Source organism: Sphaeramia orbicularis, chromosome 3 (genome assembly GCF_902148855.1).
Source record: "Sphaeramia orbicularis chromosome 3, fSphaOr1.1, whole genome shotgun sequence".
Taxonomy (NCBI): domain Eukaryota; kingdom Metazoa; phylum Chordata; class Actinopteri; order Kurtiformes; family Apogonidae; genus Sphaeramia; species Sphaeramia orbicularis.
The window spans coordinates 17,472,189-17,497,420 of NC_043959.1; the positions used below are offsets into that span (position 1 = coordinate 17,472,189).

Here is a 25,232-nt window from a genome sequence, read left to right on the forward strand (position 1 = left end):
AAATTCAGACAAACAGGATCAAACACTAAGGTGCAACAATTAACTGTGTAAAGTAAAATGTAATTTTTTCAATATGAGTCAAATGACAACTCCTCTATCCTTCTTTTTGCCCCTGAGCTGCTCATTATTAACTCGTGTTGGCCTGAGGTTCAGACAGTAATAATGAAAAACAGTTAGCCGTAAACATCCGAGGGCTGCTTTAATTACCTGTACTTGAGTCGGCTCTCAGGTATGTTGAGCCCTGATGTAACAGAGGAACAGGAACTTCCAAAAAAGGTAAACACCGACGCAGCTGGCTCCGCCCCCGGGGAAGGTGTGTGTGTGAGAAGCGGGGGAACAAAGACGTCTTTAACCTACGGGTCATTCATCAGCAGAGGGAGAAAGATGACAGGAATATGATGAATCATCCTAAAGGCAAACAAACAATTAAAACAAACTATTCGGTTTGTTCTCGAATGTGTCACACCGCAGACAGTGGGCTGTGTGTGTGCGTGTGTGTGTGTGTGTGTGTGTGTTTGTGTGTGTGTGTGTGCGTGTCCTGCTGCATGTGTGTGTGTCATGTTTGTTGTTTTTTTCTACACCTGTGATGATAGAAACTGCTGTGGTTTGAGGCCTATGACAGACACACACACACACGCATGCACACACACACACACACACACACACACACACACACACACACACACACACATATACATGGACTTCCCTAAAGTGATGAACTCATTAGCCACGTTGTCAGATTGGATTGATTACGCCCTGGGTTACCGTGGCAGCAACACTGATGCTTCATGCTCCATCAGTGTGACTTAAAGTGAATGCAACACAGGCTGTTTTTACTGGAGTTTCTCACACTTTATCTACGTCTTTATGTCACAACGCCATAATTTCAAACTTTGTCCGGTTTAACCCATAAAGACCCAAACATCCACTGGTGACTAAAATAATCTACTGATATAAAAAGGTAAATACCTGTTGTCCACTAATCCTATCAATCCATGTCAATAATTGGTGTAAAATACAGTTCTTCATCTTTTCATGGTCATCAGATATGACCCATTTGGACCTTCAGCGGCTCTGTAGTTACCGTGGAAACACCATCATCTTCTACAACATTGATTCAATAGTAAAACTGTGACGGTGGATGGACACACTGGGTTTATGTTCAGTTAATGACAGACTGGACTGAAAAAGTCACTTTTTCTTAATTTTTTTTTCTGTTTCTGATATAATAACGCTCAACTTTAATCTGAACTTTAATGAACATCTACATGATCAGGTGATACTATCACCTATGGCAGAGTGTGGAGTTAGAGGAAGAGTAAAGTGATAATGACACATTTTGTAGGAAAGTCTTTGGTAATTTTCAAAAATGTTATTTGTTATTTGGTTAAATTGAAAAATATTGAAATCATGGTGCCATTCAAGGGAAATAAAAAGGCTGTAAAAGATTTTTATTATTTTTACGATTTTAAAAAGGAATAACTCCAAAAGTTTTGGTCGTATCAGTATGCAGTTTCCACCTGTCTGATCCTTTGACACAAAATACATAAGTACTCCAAAAGGCACAGGCTAGCACTGTCCAGTTTTTAAGTTATAAAGCTGGTACACATACACGCACACAGAGGTCACTTGGCATTTATGATATACAGTAGATGGGTAAAAAAAAAAAAATTAGAAATTCATAAAAATTTCAACTTTGACCTACTGTTCCCAAAATTGAACCACATCTATTCTGGCTCACTGGCAATCTATAAACCCAATTTGGTATGAATTCAACCAATAGTTTTGCTGCTATTTTGTTAAACAAAGAAACAAACCAAACCAAAAACACCACCTCTTGCCTCCCCTTTTGGGGGGCGAGGTAACAATTAGAATTTTGTGGCTAGTTTTTTTAATGGGTCAGGTTTTACAGGGTTAAAATTAGGAGTGGAGTTGATGGTTTGTTGTGAATCTCAGTGGAATCTGTTCTGAAGAGGGAGTAAAGGTAATAAATAAAAGAAAAGCTCAAAAACAGACCTTAGTTGAAATATGGAACCTCTGCACAGGAAATTAATTAAAGTATCTGCGTCTCGTATCTAAAAAATTCAAGTATTTTAAGAATGTCCCAGATTTTCACTGATAAATGAGGCTCAGACGCCTGGACTGGAGTGTGTACACACTTAAACACTCCAGCTGAGGTGTGTCGGCGGTGAATCATGTGGCTCAGACAGAGTTTAACCTCAGTAAAGACAAATAAAGAGGACTCTAATCTCTCCTCTCAGAATGTTAATCCATCCAGAGCTCCTCAGCCTGGATCAGAGACCAGGAACCGGCCCGGTCCTGTCTGCAGGAGGACCACGGGTAGAAAAGTGGTTTCATCTATTGGTGGTCTGCACTCGTCATGCTGTATATGTCTGGATGAAACCATGGGGAGGGTTTTCTACTTTTGTGGTCCATCATCAAGAGCATCTATGAATGTCCACCAAGAACGTCTGGAGGTTTTCACTCAGATGAGGAGTTTAATAAACTCTTTTTAATCCATTGTTATTTAACAATCGTTTTCTAAGACCAGAAAAAAGGAAAATTAACAATCTAAAAAAATCTATTTATTATAAACTGATTTACTATCATATTATCAGATTATATTATATTCATCATCTCGCAGATTTAACTAACTTTACAGATTTTGTAGCTAATGTTAACTAATACTGCTTTCAGTCCTCACTGGTTTCAAGTTAATGAAAACATTTTGTCAACATCCAGTTATCTTGTTTTAATCATTTTTTAAGCACATTTAAGTAGATTACTCTTAATTTTCAGATTTTGTAAGAGTTAATGTGTAGGTTATTTTTTTTTAGTCAGATTTGTGTGAATGTTAAACTCTGACATTAACAAAAAGCTAAATTAGCTAGTTAGCTAATGTTAGTTTCTATGTGACTGACTGTCGATGTATCTGTATCCATCTGCTTCCAGTACATATATGTGGATGTAAGATATTTGGTCCAATCAGATTTCAGTCTCTGTGTTGCCAGGGTTAATCTAACCTGCCCTGGTGCTTTAGAATCAGTAGTGAAAGCACTCGCACTGATACATACACATTTAAAGAGTTTTTCCTGTGAAAAATGATGAAAACCGCCTTGTTATTTTGCATTTATTTTTTTGTATAATAGTGATGGTTTCTATAATTGTGATGTCATAGTGGTGGTATGAAGAGGTGGATTAAGTCCAGTAGGTCCCACTGAAGGACCAGGAACCAAACACTACTGAAAAGAAGAAAGAGAGGAGGAAGAAAGAAGACTACTTGGTAGTTTTTGGTAGAACTACCAAGAATGATGACCTGGGCAAATGAGAACCTACACAGACAAGAAAGAAGATGAGATGTTTCTTGGACTGCGTGACAGAATTCAGCTTTGTCATTAATATCTGATGACACAACCATGTGTCCATGTGTTATTGATAAAGCCTATCAGTTCCTTAATAACATTATCATGTTGGTGATAGTAGTGAAGGGTCTGATCAGCTGAGTCACCCACTTCCTGTTCTACAGGAAGCAGCTGGGACTCACTGATAAAGACATGGTGAGTTTCAAACTCAGTGACTGTAGTTACTAATATTTGACTATTGTTCAGAATGTGACAATTTTCCTTTTTTTGGCACATTTCCTGCACATAAATGGACTCATCGTCATCGTGGTTCCTCAGATCCATTCATTTCCTTTCTCACCTGTTCATCATCATTCTCTGCTTATCCATTCCTACACCTCAATACCAATGATAAATTAAAAAAAAAAAAAAAAATCAACATAAGGTCAGATTCTAACAAACCGAATGCATCAATTGAGACAAGCAGTTATCACACATGATAACTTATTGCCATTTTACACTGCTCCATCCTTTTTTCCATTAAATCTCACAGGTAAATATTGTACTTCCTTCCTCACTATGAGTATTTTAAACATTTAGCTCCTTGGTGGGTCAGGGTCGACGGGTTTTGCAAACAAGGGAATACAAGGGTCAGGAGGTCTGACCTGACCAGGAAAGTTGTAATACTGACTTAGATGTAAATTCCATTGTCCACCAATAGGTGGTGCCATCAGTCAGATTCAATATTATTATGTCACGTCATTCAGGGCGGGACTATTATCAAATGCGTTAAGTTTGGTTTTGATTGAATGTAAAATGGCTGAGTTATAATGATTTAATTTTTCATGGCGACACATCAAAATTCGTCGCCCCACCCCCAACGCATCAAAGGTCACCCACCAAATCTATATGCAACATTTCATCTACAACCTCTTAAGCCTTAACTAACCAAGTTTGAAGTCCACTTGGTAAATCCCTCAGTAGAGTTTGACCAAATACACTGACAGAAAAATCACTAAAAAAGTTGCCCCAAAATTAAACATGGTGGACTTCTTGTTGGTCTGATGTCATGAACCCAATGGACTTTTTCGTAGAGCCCACAGTGACTAAGATGTACCAAATTCAATGCAGATTGGTGAAGGTAGCTGGGAGCAGCGTCCTTTAAGGGGCGCTACTGAGTGAATGTGAACATGTGCAGATGTCATGGCACAGCCGCCAAAAAACCAGCAGCAGAAATAAAAAACACCACTTAGGCCTACCTGTTGTCGTTTACCTGAAAAGGAGGTAATTAACAGCAAATAAACATGTCAAACCAGCCATGTATGTGTGTGCAGATGAATATGAAGTGAATTTTAACACAAAATACAAGGTGCAACTCCACAAATATCAACCAATACAGTCAGTAAATTCAACAAGTACTACCTGATTCTAACAAAAACTGACAAACCAAGAATTAAACTCTAATGAGACCACAGTTATATGGACTCGGTGATGGAAACCCAGTAAATATACCAGACCAACTCCACATGCACAAACAATCTGAGCATCCTAAGCATCTTATGAATGTGAGCATGTGCACATGTTAAAGCACATCAGCCAAAAAACCTGCTTCAGTAATGAAAATAAAAATAAAACGGGCAGTAATTAACAGCAAATAAACGTGTCAAACCAGCCGTGTCAATGTGTTTGTGTGTGCAGGTGAATATGAAGCTCAGTTTAACACAAAATACAAGCTGCAACTCCACAAATGTCAACCAATACAATCAGTAAATTCCAACAATGATTTTAACAAAAACTGACAAACCAAGAATCAAACACTAATGAAACTAAAGTTATATGGACTAAATCAGGCATGTCCAACTCCGGTCCTCAAGGGCCAGTATCCTGCATGTTTTAGATGTTTCCCTCTTCCAGCACACCTGACGGTCATTATTAGGCTTCTGCAGAGCTTGATGATAGGCTTATCATTTGAATCAGGTGTGTTGGAAGAGGGATGCATGTAAAACATGCAGGATACCGGCCCCCGAGGACCAAGAATGGACAATCCTAGATTAAATGATGGAAAATCCAGTTAGACCAACTCAACTAAGAACAAACTGAGCTTCATAAGCATCTTATGAATGTGAACATGTGCAGATGTCATGGCACGGCGGCCAAAAAACCAGCAGCAGAAATAATAAAACGTAAAAAAAGGGCAATTAACAGAAATAAACATGTCAAACCAGCCATGTCAATGTAAATAAATGTGTGTGCGCAGATGAATATGAAGCTCATTTTAACACATAATACAAGAATTCTCAACCAATATAACACTTACAATACAACAAGACAAATAGTCCTGTCACTGATGACCCAAATCATCAATATTGTCACCCTGGGAAACAATAACCAGCCCCAATCACAAAAATAGATTTAAAAATTACAGACTTTACAAAAACGATTGACTCCACCTGTACCATCTGATTCTAACAAAACTGACAAACCAGAATTAAACTAATGAAACCACAGTCACATGGACGAAATGAAGGAAAAACCAGTAAATATACTAGACCAACTCATCTAAGAACAAACTGAGCTTCATAAGCATCTTATGAATTGTGAACATGTGTTGATGTCATGGCACAGCGACCAATAAACCAGCAGCAAAAATAATAAAAACATCACATACCTGTTGACGTTTACCTGAAATAAAGATAACTAGAAAAGCACTCGGAGAGCGCAGACCTCCGCCAAGGCTGATCAGTGGCCCCCCCCATGGGCCCCCCCACGCCAAGGAGGTTATGTTTTTGCCAGGGTTTGTTTGTCTGTCTGTCTGTCTGTCTGTCTGTCTGTTTGTCTGTCCGTTAGTGTGCAACATAACTCAAAAAGTTATGGACAGATTTTGATTAAATTTTCTGGTCTGCGCCCCCCCCCCGTGGGCCCCCCCACCCCCGATCACCACCAAAATTTAATCATTTCTTCCTTACCCCATTTCCAACAAACCCTGAAAATTTCATCCAAATCTGTCCATAACTTTTTGAGTTATGCTGCACACTAACGGACAGACAAACAAACAAACAAACCCTGGCAAAAACATAACCTCCTTGGCGGAGGTAACCAGCCGTGTGTGTGTGTGTGTGTGTGTGTGTGTGTGTGTGTGTGTGTGTGTGTGTGTGTGTGTGTAGCTGAATATGCTGCATAGTTCAACAGCAAAGATACAAATAAGAAAGATTTAACTAAAAGAATGGCCTCAATCACCATCAGTGCAAGGGTTGAAATGCCACCTCACAAAACTTAACAACAAATAATCCTGTCATTGATGAAAAACCAAAACTATCCATATTAAGTCACCCTGGAAAACAATATCCAGTCCCAATCACAGACATAGATTTTACACAAATCAGTACCATCTGATTCCAACAAAACAAGAATTAAACTTCTCAACTCAAACGGATTAAAACATAGAAATCCAGTAAATATACTAGACCACCTCTATACACATTCAGTTTCTTCAAGAACTTAGGAATCTGCACAATTTCAGAGGTTACAGTTTGAAAACGTGAACCACAATCACAGAAATAGATACAACTATGACTTTATAAAAAGGAACAACTCGACAAAAAAACCCCAACTGAATCCAGCAGCTGAAAACCCAAGAAGAATTTGACATCCAATCCACAATCCAATCCATCCAACCACAGACATAGAGGCTGAAATATGGAATTCCAGTAAATATACTAGACCATCTCCAAATGCACCAACGGTCTGAGCTTCATAAGCATGTTAGAAATGTGAACATGTGCAGATGTCATGGCACGGCGGCCAATAAACCAGCAGCAGAAATAACAGAAACACCACATACCTGTTGTTGTTGTTTACCTGGAAAAAATAAATAAGACAAACCAGCCAGATGAACATGTATGTGCAGAAAAACCAGCAGTAGCTCAAAGGATCTCCTGACACTCAGTGGACTTAAATACTCCTGTCAGAACACACAAAGAGCACTAAACCCAACAAATATCCAGTCCCACTCACAGAAATAATGCAAATATGACTGACTTTACACAATCAATTAACTCAATCAGCACCACCTGAACCTAACTGAAAAACTGACAAAAACTGAAACTAAGGGAATCCATCAAAAATACAATCATATACGACACCATCAGCCTCCAAAGTCTGCATTTAATCAAAACCAACCACAATTATTATTTGTTGTTAAGTTTTGTGAGGTGGCATTTCAACCCTTGCACTGATGGTGATTGAGGTCATTCTTTTAGTTAAATCTTTCTTATTTGTATCTTTGCTGTTGAAATATGCAGCATATTCAGCTACACACACACATACACTTACATGGCTTGTTATCTTTATTTCAGGTAAACATCAACAGGTATGTGATGTTTTTATTATTTCTGCTGCTGGTTTATTGGTCGCTGTGCCATGACATCTGCACATGTTCACAATTCATAAGATGCTTATGAAGCTGAGTTTGTTCTTAGATGAGTTGGTCTAGTATATTTACTGGTTTTTCCTTCATTCCGTCCATGTGACTGTGGTTTCATTAGTTTAATTCTTGTTTTGTCCGTTTTGTTAGAATCAGATGGTACAGGTGGAGTCAAATGTTTGTGTAAAGTCTGTAATATTTAAATCTATTTTTGTGATTGGGGCTGGTTATTGTTTCCCAGGGTGACAGTATTGATGGTTTGGGTTGTCAATGACAGGACTATTTGTCTTGTTGTATTGTAACTGTTGTATTGGTTGCGATTTCTTGTATTGTGTGTTAAAATGAGCTTCATATTCATCTGTGCACACACATTTATATTCATTGACATGGCTGGTTTGACACGTTTATTTCTGTTAATTGTCCTTTTTTATGCTTAATTATTTCTGCTGTTGGCATGACATCTGCACATGTTCACATTCATAAGATACTTATGAAGCTCAGTGTGTTCCTAGATGAGTTGGTCTAGTATATTTACTGGATTTTCCATCATTTTTTCCATATGACTGTAGTTTCATTAGTGTTTGACTCTTGGTTTGTCAGTTTTTGTTAAAATTAGGTTGTACTGATGGAATTTACTTAATTTATTGGTTGATATTTGAGGAGTTGCAGCTTATATTTTGTGTTAAACTAAGCTTCATATTCAACTGCACACACAAACACATTGACACGGCTGGTTTGACGTGTTTATTTGCTGCTAATTACTGCCTGTTTTATTTTTATTTTCATTACTGAAGCTGTTTTTTTGGTTGCCTTGCTGTTAATTACTGCTCCTTTTATTTTTATTTTCATTACTGAAACTGTTTTTTTGGCCGCCGTGCCATAACACCTGCACATGTTCACATTCATAAGATGCTTAGGATGCTCAGATTGTTTTTGCATAAGGAGTTGGTCTGGTATATTTTCTGGGATTCCATCACCGAGTCCATATAACTGTGGTCTCATTAGAGTTTAATTCTTAGTTTGTCAGTTTTTGTTAGAATCAAGTGGTGTCTGTGGAATTTATTGACTGTATTGGTTGATATTTGTGGAATTGCACCTTGTATTGTGTGTTAAAATGAGCTTCAAATTCATCTGCACACACATTTACCTACATACATTTACATACGCTGGTTCGACATGTTTAAGTACCCCTTTTTTCAGGTAAGAAACAACAGGTACGGGGTGTTTTTATTATTTCCAATGCTGGTTTTTCTTGGCTGCCGTGCCATGACATCTGCACATGTTCACATTTCTAAGATGTTTATGAAGCTCATTGTTTTTGCATATGAAGTTGGTCTGGTATAGTTACTGGGTTTCCATATTTTAGCCCATATGACTGTGCTTTGGGTGGATTTCATTGGAGTTTCATTCTTGGTTTTCCAGTTTGTTGGATCCAAGTGGGACTGTATATTGTTCCCAGTATGTTAGTCGTATAGTGCACTGTTGCTGATAAAGATCACCTGCAGTTTTGTTGCATAACCTGTGTAATGACAATAAATTCCATTCTATTTTGTATTTTATTTATTTATCTATTTAAAGGGACAGTGCATATGAATGTACATGTAAATGTAATATGCCAGAATGAGTCAAAGGCTACTTTTCATCTGTAGTTCCTGGCAGGTCAGAAGAAATAACATCAGAATGGCAAAAATGACAAAGAACAAATACAAAAAAAACACAATAGAAGAACAGGAGAATTGGCACAAATTGACAGTAACTAAGAACACTGAGAAGACACAGGAGCACAAAATTAGTGCAGACAGATCTGGTTTCTTTTAGCCACTTTTTTAGGTTGTCTTTAAAAGTGTTAAATATAGTGCAGTCTCTTATTGGAGCTGGAATATCTATTCAATTCTATTCTATTCTATTCTATTCTATTCCGTTCTATTCTATTCTTTTCTATGTACGTATCAATGAATTCAATTTTTATTTTTTTTTAATCATCATGGACAGGGAATGTAAAAGATATAAAATATGAGAATAGAAAGCACCTTAATGTACTTTTACATGCCCCCCACCCATCCATACCCCGAGGCCATCCAACGCTGATCCAGCTTTTACGAAACCTCCTGAAATCAGGAGTTTGACTTTTAATTGAGTTTTTCTACACTGTGGTGTTCCCACTTACATAACTACTGTTACAGACAGAGGGAAAAATAGTATATTTTAATGCTTAATACTAAAAATCAGGTAAATACAATGTTAATACAATATTGGCAGCTGTGGTGCAAAGGTCAGAGGTCACAGATGGTCACATACACATATTAACCTGTTGTCTCCAACGTCTGCACATACCATACTAACATGTCCTCACTGTGTTTGTGTCTGGGTCAACTTTCTCACTTCCTCATTTCTCTGTCACTAAGATTAATTTACTTTCCTCAGAATGTTCTGCAAGACGTCCTCAGGACTCTATCAGACGTCTTTGTAGTGGTGTGTGTAGATCATCTTACTGCTCAACGTGTCCTCGCTCACCACCTTCTCTTTTATAACTTAGAATGTGTTACGTTTCCACCGTCCCCTTTACAGGTGGACACTATGGAGGAGGCGGGGCTTCTGAAACACTGCTCATAATATAAATGTTTGAGTGACAGGAACATTAATATTAGTGTAAATTTTGTTTAAAGTTTTATATGGATTTGATAACTTAATATAATAAAATGTTTTGAGTGACAGGCACATCACACAGTGGTATGATGTGGGGTTGGTTCATTTATCAGGTCTACAGTCATAATGTTATGTGTCTGAAAATGATGGAAATAAATGTTGTTAAACTACTTAAGTTTAAAGTTTTTGAAACTATGTACCTCTAATGGTTTCCATAATCAAAGCCAAAGGTGTTCCATTAAAATAGTAATAGTGTTGATAACCGTTATAACTGAGAGCTCATTTTATATATATTTTGATTGGTTTGAACTGTCTTAATGAATCTTTGTATAGTTTTCTATGCTTTTATCGTTACTACTTACCCATGTTTTTTTGTCTTCATATTTCCATCCAGAGGGCCAACGTGCTGTTTAGCGTGTTTCATCTTTATCAGTTGGTTCAACTGCCCATTTGTTCATGTGTGATGCTAACTCTACTTGGACAAACTGACCCAAATGTGATGCCAGAGACGTTCAGAGTCATTCTGTGTTGCAGACAGGTTATTTGCATTTACATTTTTAATCATATTAATCATGATGATGGATTAATCCACGTTAACGCATTGATTTTGACAGCCCTAAATATAATATAATATAATGTAACATAAAATAACATTGCACCCTTTTGCAGCCTTAAATATAAAAAGTAATAATTCAGTAATTACAAAAATTGCATAAATCTTTTAAAATCAGTGTACCCCTAGCTTCTCCATTCTTTAACTCTCATGTCTGTCAGACCAGGGTAAAATCAGGAGCTGTCACACCATCCAGGAGCTGTATGGTTTGACAGATGTTTTTTCTTTTTATAATTCTTCCTCCTCATCCAGGTATTCCCATGGAAGACAAAGTTGTCCAGGAGACGTGTATTTTCAGTTTTCTATCACTGTGCATCATGACGTCCCATCATCCATCTGTCCTGCATCCACACGTCCCACTTCTGGTGATCAGTGTATGTTTCATGTACACTTTAATCATATGTCTCTGGGAGGAATTTGTTTATGGTTAAAAACTGGGACGCCTCTACATGCCACCGCCGCTGCTACATTCCCTGTTTTAAAGAACAACATTCCAGTAAACAGTGAAACAGTGATGTGTGTGTGTGTGTGTGTGTGTGTGTGTGTGTGTGTGTGCGTGTGTGTGTGTGTGTTTGTGTGTGTGTGTTTGTGTGTGTGTGTGTGTGTGTGTGTGTGTGTGTGTGTGTGTGTGTGTGTGTGTGGTGAATGTGCACCTGCTGCATAACCACCTGTCAAATGTCTGAGACTGAACAAAGACTGGGATGATCTGTGTGTGTTCACCATGAGGCGCTGTCTGTGCCTGTCGTACATCATTCTCTGTCTGTCTCTGCGGTGCTGAAAGATGCACACAAATCACCATTTTGTATTTGTTTTATTAACCCTTTAAACACCAAAGTTGCAATATGCGACAAGCAACATAACTGAATAACACGGACAGCTTTTTGAAATCTTGATATCAAAACTGAATATTAACCCATAAAGACCCAAACATCCACCTTTAACCAAAACCATCTACTGATCTAAACTGTTTAATACCTGTTGAACCACTGATCCTATCAACACATGGAAATAATTGGTGTAAAATGCAGTTATTCATCTACCCAAAGCTCGTGACCATAAGGACAAGATCCCGGATACAAGCGGTGGAAATGAGTTTCCTCTGTAAGGTATCTGGGCGCACCCTTAGGGACAGGGTGAGGAGCTGAGGTGGCTCAGTCATCCGTTGCAGATGCCTCTGGACGCCTCCCTGGGGAGGTGTTCCGGGCATGTCCCACTGGGAGGAGACCTCTGGGAAGACCAAGGACATGCTGGAGAGACTATGTCTCTGGGCTGGGCTGGGAACACCTCAGGGTCCCCCTGGAAGAGCTGGAGGAGTCTGGGGAGAGGGAAGTCTGGGCATCCTTGTTAGACTGTTGCCTCCGCGACCTGGCCCGGATAAGAGGAAGAAAATGGATGCATGGATTCAAAGTGCAATTTTTTTACACATTTTTTTTTTCTCTATATTTGTTCTAGAAGAGTTTGTTCACCTGTTAACTGTCCTCAAACATGGTCACCCAGTGGATTATGGGACAAAGCTGGACAGATTCACACACATACTACACTACCAGTCAAAAGTTAGGACTAACCTGTTTTTTCTTTATTTTCATGACTGTTTACATTGTAGATTCTCACTGAACGCATCAAAACTATGACTGAACATACATGGAATTATGTAGTTAAAGTGTGACATAACTCAAAGCATGTTTTATATTTGAGATTCTTCAAAATAGCCACATTTTGCTTTTATTACTGCTTTGCACATTCTTGTCATTCTCTGGATGAGCTTCATGAGGTAGTCACCTGACATGTTCTCCAACAGTCTTGAAAGAGTTCTCGGTGATACTGAGCACTGGTTGGACATCTGTGGTCCATCTCATGTCATTTAAATGAAAGGTGATTCCAAACCTTTGACTGGCCGTGTACATCATATGTTATAATTCAGATTGTGAACTTCTGAGAGCTGATCGTTCACTGTTGGACGTAGATGTCTCTGAAGAGGACGTGGTATTGTGGCATCAGTGTGTTTGTTATGCCATGAAACGCTGGTGTGTGTTGGTGGTTATGTAAGACAGTGCAGAGTCAACCCCTGCTCTGTGTGTGTGTGTGTGTGTGTGTGTGTCCATTGAAAAGAGGAAGTGCGTTGCTGTTGTTCAGCTCCTGCAGGGCCCACATGCTTCCTGTGGCCGTCCTCTCGGCTGTGGCTGTGGTTCCCATCATCCTCGGCTCCTATCAGCTCCTACAGTTGCCCCCCCCCAGGTCTGGCTGTTACACCAGCGTGCAGCCGTGGCCCACCGCAGCTTAAATAACAGCGGCGGCGCTGATCTGAGGTCAGATCTAATCTCTGAGCCCATCTGCCTGCAGCTCAACACAACAACAACACCACCTCGCCGTTCACACTCCACACCGCTGCAGCTTTTATTTCATCTAATTTCTCTGTCCTGTTACAGATATAAATACATGTCTGGTGTGTCTGCGACGGCGGTTGGCCGTTATTTGTTGGGAAAGTGTTTTGCCGCTTGCAGCATCTTCCTTTGGTGGAAAAGAAGAAGAAAAACAGACAACGGTGAGTGTTGGCCAAGACACTGACAGAGAAGCTTCTCTGTTCAAAAGATGAAACTGACCTCAGACAGTCTGGCTCCGCCCCCCCCAACAGGTGGAAAAGGTGTTAATGAAAGTGGGTGTGGCCTCTGGGATGAATGAGATGCCTGAGAGCAGGTTCTGCATCTTCATTCAAAATATATTTTCATTGATTTGATTCATCACGTTGACATTTATGTCATTATACCAACGATCAACCTCTGGACACGTTTTCACATTCTGCCCGTCTGTCCATCTGTCTGTGTCTGACTGTCTGTGTCTGTCTGTCTGCGCAGGGAAATCTGATGTGTGTCTCCAGTCTGATCTTTAAGACTGCGCTGGTATTTGGAAGTGATGAGATGGTATTTGTGCATCCAGACACATAAATCTACCTGCATACATGGCTCTGCAGACTACTGTATAAATAACACAGCTCTACTGGGGATGAAGGTCCACAGATGTAGTCATGTTTATTAACTTTTTCTGTTCAGAGGTGTTCTTCAAGCAGGCAGGCAGATGTGGGAAGATACTTTTTTTTTTAATATTTAGGTTTGTGTTTTTAAAGTCAGTTCTAAGTTCTCTATACTTTTACATAAGGAAACATCTGATTTGATAAGATCAGCACATTTTGTTTTATATTTCAGACTGAAAAATACAACTGTTTACAGTTATTTTGCATCAGGTCTTTACTACGTGTGTGTGTGTGTGTGTGTGTGTTTAGGGGGGGGGGGGGGGGGGCTTGACTTGGTAAATCTGCAACCTAAACAATAGGTAAAATAATCTCACAAACCTAATTATATTTACTTGTGTGCAGTGTATGGCTGAACCACTCACTCAATGAAAAAAACTTTATATGAATAGGAGCTTTTACACACACACACACACACACCACACACACCTACACACACACACACACACACACACACACACACACACAGCTTATAAAGATGCCACCCAAATAAAAATAAAACTAGCAATGAATTTCAGTACTATATGGTCTGTATTTACAAGGATTACAATTTTTAAAAAAAATGATAAAAAGGTGTTGTAAAAAATGTTTCCTGAAAGTATAAAAAGTATATTTATGTACACCAGTGGTTCCAACATGTGTAGGTTTTATGTTGACATTTGACTGAAAATACAAACAATTTTGACAAGTCCTAAAGTAACCAGTAATAACAGTGATCAGCCAGATGCTGTCACTTACACAGACAAACTACAGGGTTGTTGTTTTTTTTCTTTTTTTTCAATACCAGACTCATTGAGGGCAAGATAAGCATGTCTGTATATCATTAATTTAACTGTGAACTTAACGCTGTCACTCAAATAAAAGGTGCATAGTGACAGTGAAAAACCTGCTTCAGAACCTTTACGGCTCTTGTGTTAAGAGTTACTTCACACTAGGGCTGCATGATATCGGAAAAAAATAACATTGCGATTTTTTTTTAACCCTGTGATATGAAAATATACTCAGGAGGATATAATAGCTGTGTGGTGCTGACGTAAATGGTCAAACAAATTAGTTGTTTCCTCATTGTGTCGGCAGGTGGAGGACACTAGTCACTTTTCCATTGACCCTCAAATTCCGTAAATATAACTTGCGCATAAAAATTTGCTTAATGGAAAAACGACAATTTCACCAAAAGTCTCATTTTTTGAGTAAAAGTTTTAGCGCTGGCAAGAGGTGGTTCTTTGGGTATAGCGCAAATGGTATATCAAGCAAAACTGCAATGGAAAGATGTTTTTTTTGCAACTAGAGTCAGGTGAATTAAAAAACGGATGCTGATGTATGTTACAACAAGCGAAGAAGAAGAAACATATCACTGTATGTGTGGACACACCAGGAAACCCAATCATTTTAGAATTTAGTACGAGATAGAGGGATAATATATAATAATAATGAATATATCTGTAAATCAACACCATATTTTTGTTTGTTGCCATGTTTATGGAATGACTTCTTGTCTTGCATTTGTGTTTTAATGGAAAAATCGACATTATGCACTTCTGTTTTTTTCGACATTTAGTAAACATCGGTAAAGTTTTGTGCAGATGTCCAATGGAAAAGTGACTACTGTCGACACAGAACACGTGTTTCAGTTTTATCCTTCTTGTGGCTGAAATAATTCCAGATAACTGATGTTGCTTTTCTTTTTGGCACCAAGTCTTCATTTACAGTGATTTTCTCCTGTTTATTCCTCATTTTGAATGTCGTTACCAGCGACTCACTCCATGTGCGGGGGGCGTGGCCTGCTTCGGCAGAACAGTTGTGATTGGTGGATGGCTGTGTGCAGTGTGTGTCAGGTACCCAGGTTTAAATTAGAAGAGAAGAGAGAGAGAGAATGAGAAGAATTCATTTACCTCCTACGTTGCAGGATCCATGATGTGACTATTGTGCACACGTACATTGCGATGACGAGGCTCCAACGATATATTAAGCAGCTCTACTTTACACATAAAATAAAACCTATTTTCTGTTTTACTTTTACTGTCAGAGCAAAAAGATTTAATGTCATTTTAAATTGGTCAGAGAAGGTCAAAGGTTCTTTGTTTCAGTTTGGTCTTCGGCCTGGAGAACGTTTCCAGACGAGCCTCCTCATCAGTCCCACGGCCTCATTCGTCTCCATCTTTAAGTCTTTGTTTAACGATGAGACCACGTCCGTCTGTGTTTGTCTGTGGCGTAAACACAGGCTTTTGTTTTCCTGCTGCGGACACTTAAGAAGAGGTTTGTCCTGCAGTTGGACTTCGGGGAAGTTCTTTTCTGGTTTGTTTTGGAGGACTTGTAAATAGTTGGTGATTTGTGGCGAGCCCAGCCGTCAGCTCCTCGTTGGAGCTCGGAGGGGAGGTTTTCCCAGCTGTCTCCATCTGTCTTCCCGTCCTCCTCCGTCACTCTCTCTCCTCTTTCACTGCTTCATCAAAACAACATCGCTTCACCAACGCAGCTGTTGGCGCCGCGGGTCGGATCCCTGCAGCGTCGGCCGCCGACCTGAACCTGCTGATGATTTACACAAAGATTAAGACGACAATGACAGTTAGTTTTACTGCGAACCAAAGTTATTACAGTTATAGTTGGTGTTTGTTCCTTTCATACAGACATGTCATTTTCGTTTAAACATTGGCTGGAAACTGCAGAGGAGACGACTACTGCGATCAGAGGCGCAAACATTCACTCACTGTTTACTCCAGTACAAACACAGATACTTAAAAGTGTAAAAAAAAGACTCAGGTAAAAGTGAAAATATACCAACTCTGAAATGTAAAAAAGTGAAAATATGTCCTTTTTTAGTAGATTTATACTGGTGTGTCTGTGGTAAGAGAAATAGGAGTCAAACCAAACCACATTCAAATAAAATAAAACACAATAGACTGAAGTAATGATCATTAATTTTACTCCAACATATAAATGTCATAGACAGAACTCCAACCATTGTGGTACTTTATGAGGCTTTTTCTCTTCCTTTCTGTTTCATTTTTGTTAAATCTTTTACGTTATTTTTATTCTGTCATGTGTGATATTAACCCATTAAGATCCAGAGCTACTTTTGTGGCAGTTTCCAAATGAATTTTGCTCTTTATTTGAACCTGTTTTAAGTGATTTATCACCAGTTATTTATCATATTATCCTTTGATTTTGCATTTTTCTGTGACAATCCGATATTTTCTTGTATGGGTTCTTCTATGAAACTAGTCCCTCAAAACAGGACAGAGGGGCTAAAAATTTAAACCAGATGTAGACTAATGTTATGAAGCAGGTTTGGAAGCACTTTGGATCTATTTTAAAAATAAATACTGACTGAGAAAAAAGAGAAACTATTTTTCAGATAAAACACATTTTTATATTATTTTATGTTATATTTAATACAAAAATCTGTATGTAACATGGTCAAAAGGACATGAAAATTACACACTACTATTTTTTAATATCTCTTTATTCTCTCGCAGGTACATTTTGTGAATTGAACTAATTATTCAAGGCAGAGTGTTTCACAAAAATGCGAAATCATTCACAATTTATTAGTGTTTAAAGTTCAGGTTCTGCATGTAACACCAGTGGACACGATGGGTTCCACACCAAAACTGGAATGACACTGAGATTGATGAAAAACCCACATGTGTGGATTAGAAAAACCACTAGGATGGACACATTTAACACAGTGTCTTTGTTTAGAGTCTATAGAAGACCATTTACACATGTTTTCATATCTAATGCGCTGACACCTAGGGAGATTTAATGTCCATATTTTGGTCCTATTTTTGGACCCAATATTTGATTATAAATTCACTAATTATGGGATGGCTCAGAGCAAGAGTATAATTTTTTTTGCATTTATCTGAGGTCATCCTTAGGTCCATCCTGGGGGGAAATATGTCTAAATTTCTCTTTTATTATTGGGTCTATAAAGCTGGAAAAAGTGCCAGGTACCAAAATGTACCCAGTTTCATAGAAGCACCCATATTTAATTCACTGATCATAGATGTTTATAAAACCTCAGAGTAAATTCTAAGGTTATATTGTCAAATCAGGAAAAAAAGAGGAATGAGTGACTTTTTCAACAAAATCTATCATTAACTAAACATAAACTGTGTGTCCATCCACTGTCATTGATCTCACTCAGGCTTTTCAGAAATTTTGTCACAAAGTGCATTGTGGGAATGGCAACCAAGCAAAGCAGTTTCTCACAGATTCAGGTAGAAAATGATTCAGATGTCTCCAACGTAAACTCCTCCAGTCCACCAGGGTTGTTTTACAGAATGAGTCTAGTCAGTGGATGGAGGTAAAGGACACATTTGAGTTCAGCACTCACCAACAGACAAACTGCTGCTGCACGGAACTCACATTCCCACAATGCACTTTGCGACAAAATTTCCAAAAAGGCCAGAGTGACGTTTGGGTTTGTTATGTAAACAAGTGGACTGTGTTTATGATGGAGTCATCTATGAAGTTTTTGTAATGGATTAGTGATAATTAGGATATGACTGGGGTTGGACACATTTGGAAAACAAAAATTGTAAGTTGTACGCTGCTTTAAAGTCTTCAAAGGATGAACAATTATTAAGAAATAACTGACTCTTTGAAGTAAGAAAAAAAAAAAAAAGAAAATCTGTTAAAAGGTACAAAAAACACACTGAAGTAAAAAAAAACAAGTAACTCCAAGGGGGCATTTCACCAACAAACATCATCCTCCCTTAAAGGTAAGGTAGGAGATGTTTTCCTGGAATATTTTTACTATATTACTTAAAATCCCCTTCACACCCCGATTGCAACCAATTAATTAAATGCTCTAACACAAAAATTAAAAAAAATGTAGTCACCTGTGGAACAAACAGGACTGAAGAAACACCATCCAATCATTTTAACCGTCCCATTGAAATGATTGAATGGTGTTATGCCTATCAAACTCAACTGCCATTTGTCCCTCCCCCCTCCCCTCTGTGAGTACAGTCTGGTACTCTGGAGGCATGGAAGTCTGAAGAAAGGGGTTTGGACTTTTGAATTGTGGATTTTCAAAATGTAGCTTGCTCGAACCATTTTTCCAGGACCTCCTACCCTACCTTTAACTACTCGACTGACAGCAAGAGGAGGCTAAAGATTAAACATCTAATTGAGATGGATTGGATTTTCTTCTTGTTATTTCTGTAGAAAAAAGGTGTAATGAAACATGTGATGACAAAAACTGACATTTAACATGTAAAAACACTTAACATGGTCAGAATATAAACCACTGATACATGAGTATTTTATTATCCAAGAAGGAATGTCATCATCTACATCACTGTTCTGCCTCTTGTCTCTAAATCCAGAAAACCCTTAAGATCCCACCGTCGTCTCCCCTTAACACTGTTTATGATTTCCCTTAAGGTCCCTGTGCACTCCTTTTGTTTACTGTTCCAATGTTCCAGTGAATTTCCTCCTTATTAAACAGAGCTGTTATTAAAGACGTATGTTTCCAATTTGTGTTTTAGACTTTTTTTCCCCTTTAGCCACAACTCAGTGCATTTGAGTTCATTCAGTTTTCGAGGGCTTTTGCAAATGGTTCTGGTCCATGAAGAATCTTAATGTGTGTTTAAATAAGACTGTAGATTTACACTTTATACATATATTAAACTAATCAGATTTCAACCAGTCCTCCAACAGTAATGACCAACAGGTGGTTAGACTGGAGGAAATATGGCCGCTACAGTACCGTTAGTAGGATAAATATCACAAAATAGTACATAGCATAAATATTAATCCATTTATTTATTATTTGCATGTCTATTTTTAGCATGCTTGCTAATAGCAATAAGATAAGATAAGAATATTGGAGATTGATACAAAACACCTGGTTTAATAGTATATTAAAAAGCCTTCTTGCAGCGTTGTACAGTTATTTATATTTATAGACTACAGTCTGGTGTAAAATACAATAAAATATACGTCACGTAATGTGCAGCGTTGTACAGTGATATAAGAGACAGGTGTAAAATATAATCAAATAAAAGTCACATGACCTTGCTACGCTGTAACTTCAATTTGTTCCACTGTAGTTTGAAACACTCAGTCAGCTGTTCTCTGTCTCTCTCTCCATCCTGTGTGTTTTTCCATTGAGCTGTTCCACCGACAGCGCCCCCTGCAGGTTTGGAGCACTTCTGTTGTAATGACTGGTTATGCAGTGATTTTCCTTTGCAGATGTTTTCTTGGTTTGCATCGTTTTGGTCTTTGCATTGTTTCTCTATTTGCAGCACATTTGATGATTATGCATATGTCTTTGTTTCTTGCAGCACGTTTTTTCATTTGCACCATGTTCCTGTTTTTATAACTTGCTTAGACAATGTTCGAGTCCAGGCTGAAAACAGCTCGGTTCAGCTGTGCACATAAGAACTGAAAGAGTTCCGTCTGCACTTTTCTGTTTTACTTATTTTTATTGATTATTATTAATGTTTTATTGATTATGCTTCAATTGTGTGTGTTTTTTTTTTTTTTAACTTGTCTCTTTTTCATTTTTGTAAAGCACTGTGAATCGCCCTGCGTATTAATTGCACTATACAAATAAATTTGCCTTGCCTTACCTTACCTTGCTTTGAGTTTGTGAATTTGCGTCGTTTCTGTACTTGCAGCTGTTTTCTCCGAGACGCACTGGGCCGTTGCAGTGTGTGTTTGACCCTTTTCAGCCACCGTAGTGAATGATATGCAGACACTTTTAGGGGTCCAGAAAGAGTGTTCATGTCATTTATTTGATTTTTTCATAAATTTTTTATTGTAAAAAGAAAACTAAAATGTAGGCAGACTTTTATGTCTTGTCATCACACATATAATCAGCTGACTGGAGCAGAGTGTATACCGTTACTGTATATTTCCATTGTTCATAATAATAATGATAATGATGAAAATATTTTTGTTCAGTATAAAGAATACCATGCTACTAAATAATAGGTTTTTTTTAACCCAGGAAGACCCAAACATTCACTGTCGACCAAAACCATCTATTGATCTAAACTGTTTAATACCTGTTGATCCATTAATCCTATCAACGCATGTAAATAATTGGTGTAAAATACAGTTCTTCATCTTGTCATGGTCATGAGATATGACCCATTTGGACGTTCAGAGGCTCCATAGTTACCGTGGAAACACCATCACCTTCTACAACATTGATTCACCAGTAAAATCCATGGGGTTGGATTAATGACAGTGGATGGACACACTGGGTTTATGTTCAGTTAATGACAGATTTTGCTGAAAAAGTCACTTTTTCTTCAGTTTTCTCTGTTTCTGATATAATAACCCTTAACTTTATGTTTTTTTTCTTTTTTTTTCTTTTTTTTTTTTTTGCAAACACAATTTTATTGCATGTCTTCCTTAACCATCATTTCACTGTTAAAGAGTTGTTTTCTTTGTGTCATTCTGGGAAAGGAGGACATTAATAACCCTTAACTTTAATCTGAGGTTTTATGAACAGCTACATGATTGTTGAATTAAATTTAAGAAAATAGGATTTTCAGTGGAAAAAATGCAAAATACAGAGGATAATATTATAATGTAATGGTGATAAATCACTTAAGTAAAGTTATATAAAGAGAAAAATTCATTTGGGAACTGACATAAAAGTAGCACTGGGTCTTTATGGGAAGGAATATATCTGATTTTCACTTGAAAAATGCAAAATACAGAGGATAATGTATAATTAATGGTGATAAATCTCTTAGGAAAGGTTAAATATAGAGGAAAAAGTCATTTGGGACTTGACATAAAGTAGCACTGGGTCTTAGGACACAACAAAACAATTAGACAAATATGCAAATATCCAGTTTTAAATGTTAAAGTCCTGTTCTGTTTATGTTGTGACCATGTTATGGAGAGATTTGGTTAAATTTAGTGACAAAAACAACTTGGTTAGATTTAGCAGAAGGTCATGGTCGGGTTTACAATAAGCACTTTGTTAAGGTTAAGGGACCTCCGTCGCCATGGCTACAACAATAAACATGTGGTTATGAAACGTGATGTCATGAATTAAAAAGACAATGTGAAAGAGGAAACAAACAGAGGCCTGTCATTGTGTCATGACTCATGTTATTTTATTGTTTTGTCGTAGGAAAAACTAATTAACTGTGAAAAGTGCGTCGACCCGATGCTGCCTTTCAAGGTGTTTTTGTTCACGTAAAATCCAGCATGTGTTAAGTGAATTCACCTCACAGACTAAACGCTGATCAGTGATCTGTGCTGCAGCCGTGTTTGGCTCAGACACTGAAGGGTAATTACAGTGTTGTGAATATTTCTGTCTCTTTTTTTTTTTCTTGTCAGCATCTGGGCAGCAGACGCTCGGCGCTGGCACCCCCCAAGGAGAGCTGGCATTTTCTGAATAATCTCATTGTCGTGTCAACTTTGGTCCAGTTTCACAACGTACACTCAGACCACAAAGATGCTCCTCGTCCAATGTTAAAGGATCATTCCACTGTTTTCCACAGATGAGTCGGTTCAGTGGATCTCATGTCTCCAGACCTGAAGTAACAGGACTGAATGGGTTTTTATTTGCTCTATATTGTCTGTTGACATGTTTTCCTGTGATTCTTTTCCCTCATGTGATCCTCACCTGTACTTGACCTTCATTCCCATCATTAATTGTATTCATAAACACTCGACAAGATACAGAATTTTATGAAGGGTCCACAACGTTTGCCTTTCATGAGGCCCACAATTGCTAGCGCGTGCCCCCAGCGTCGTCTAAATTACAGCACCTGATGGACAATGGTTAGAACTAACTCTTGTATTTATTTGTAATTTACTTTAATTTTTATTTAATTATTTTCTTTTCCCCTTAAGCTTCTGTCTATACTATTATTTAAAACCCTTTTCTGATGTCTTGCTTTTGTATACCCATATCCTTTAACCCTTTTACTTATTAGACTGGCAACTTTGTTCTCATTCTCTCTTCTGTTTCCATCTGGATAAGCAAAAGATGCACAAAAGAAAAAAAGAAGAAAAAAAAAAAAAACAACCAAAAACGTAAATAACCACAAATATATATATGCATATATTTGTTTTGTTTAATGTCTATGTCTTATGAATTCTCTTTTGTTTGTTTGTTTATTTGTCTGTATTACTGTTGTCACAATATTTTCTAAAGCATTAAATAAAAAAAATAAAAAAAAACTAACTCCTGTAATAAATGGAATATGTTGTTATTTTGAAACAGTTAATGCCTCAACTTTTTCAGGGAGGAAAGTCTCCTTAAGGACTGATCTGATCTTGGTCTGATGACACCAGTCAGCCAGAAAACTTTCGTGTCTGTTTTTTTTATTTTAGTTCAGTCGAAGAGAGGCCTTTTTTAGAAATTGAAGACCCTGGTGCTAAAAATACTGAAGTCACATTTTTGGACAATTCAAGTTAAGCATATAAACATGTATTTGTTTGGCTAAGTCCACCATCTAAATATTTTTAACAGTCTTTTTTTGTGACTCCAGTACTTTTAGCACCAGGGTCTTCAGTTGAACCTCAGATAGAAGTTACTCTAAGTGAGTTTTTTCAGGCTGTAAATGCCTCCTCCGTTGTCTGCACTGAAACAGATTTACAGGCTGACGGCGGAGAATAAACGGGTGTCCAGAGATCGGTCACCGGGGTGCCGATGACAAACGGCCCCCGAGTGAGGAATGTGATGCGGGGGAGCGTCGTCGGACTGGCCTCCCCCCGTGGACGCTGTGGGCTCTGACATGGAGCTAATGAGTGTCATTTATCCACAGCAGCAGCAGCAGCAGAGTGAGGGGAAACAGTTGGAGGATCAGTGACCCCGGTGGGTCGTTCACTGGGGGCTGTCGTCCAAATCAGGTTTATTCACTGGATCTGCTGCTCCTGCTGCCATGAAGAGGATTTATGGGAACTTCACTGATGTCAAGAACATTTGGAAGTAAATAAAATTCATACGACGTGAGTTTAGAGTTAACAACAGTGAAAGACTATGATGATTCCAAAGTCACTGGTGATCCATAACCCTGTAACCCCTGACGTATCTGTGGTGAGCGTTCTGAATGTACGATTTATTTTAAATATTCATATAAATTCAACTGTTTGCTTAATAAGAAAAATTCCAAAACGTGCTCAAAGAATAGACTTTGTTCTTTCCATAGACATCTGAACATGCTCAGTTCACCCTCCACCTCCTGTGGAAATGGGGGGGGTAAAACACAGAGCAGTGAGTGAGACCGACTCATTATAAAAACAGACGGTTTGGACACGTGGTTCTATAGTGTAGTGGTCATCACATCTGCTTTACACGCAGAAGGTCCTGGGTTCAATCACCAGTAGAACCAATTAACCATTGATATGTCTTATATGAGGTGATTTCAAATATTAGCTCTAAAAGATCAATGTGGGATGAAATATAGCTTCAATTTATGATGATTTTGTACCATCACTGCGCAAAAATTCCATGATTACTTTACAACATATTATCTATCTATCTATCTATCTATCTATCTATCTATCTATCTATCTATCTATCTATCTATCTATCTATCTATCTATCTATCTATCTATCTATCTATCTATCTATCTATCTATCTATCTATCTATCTATCTATCTATCTATCTATCTATCTATCTAATTTAACCCCACTTTTCTGCAGCAGTATGAAACATTATATTATTTATCTTCTGATTTGGACTGAGACGACAGAATGTAATAGTGAATGTATTTTTCCTCTGATTTCCACCTCTTACAGCTATAATTCTCTGTCCTGGTCTGCAGTCCACTCTAATCTATTCAACACATGAACTGAATTCTTTTTGACCAGTAACTCCAGTGTGTCTTAAGCCTGGTTCCTCTCTGCAGCATTATCATCCAAAGCTGTTGAAATTTATGGGATGAAACGACTTTAATGATGAAATTTCTTCTCTCCAGAGGATGAACTCTTTATAACTTAACACTTAAGATAAGATTAAACATCAGGACAGTGTTTAAAATTTTTACACTATTGGAGGAGAAATTGTAGAAAGACAGACTCTGAGACAGGCAGATCTCATGTCCCACTGGAACTTCATTTATTAATGCGTAAATATGAAAATTAGATCCAGACTCGTAGCGAGCAGCAGAGAGAGGAAGAAATGATCCATTATTGTTGGTGAAAGTCCAACATGTAGAGCTGGCAGAAACCTGACTGACACACAGAGAGGATTTAT

General features: G+C 38.0%; 1 non-coding gene across 1 annotated transcript; it reads left to right on the plus strand.

Annotated features, from left to right (window-relative positions):
* Positions 1-24,291: 24,291 nt before the first annotated feature.
* Positions 24,292-24,364, plus strand: trnav-uac (transfer RNA valine (anticodon UAC)). Its single transcript has one exon. It is a non-coding gene; the product is annotated as a tRNA-Val (tRNA).
* Positions 24,365-25,232: the final 868 nt, after the last annotated feature.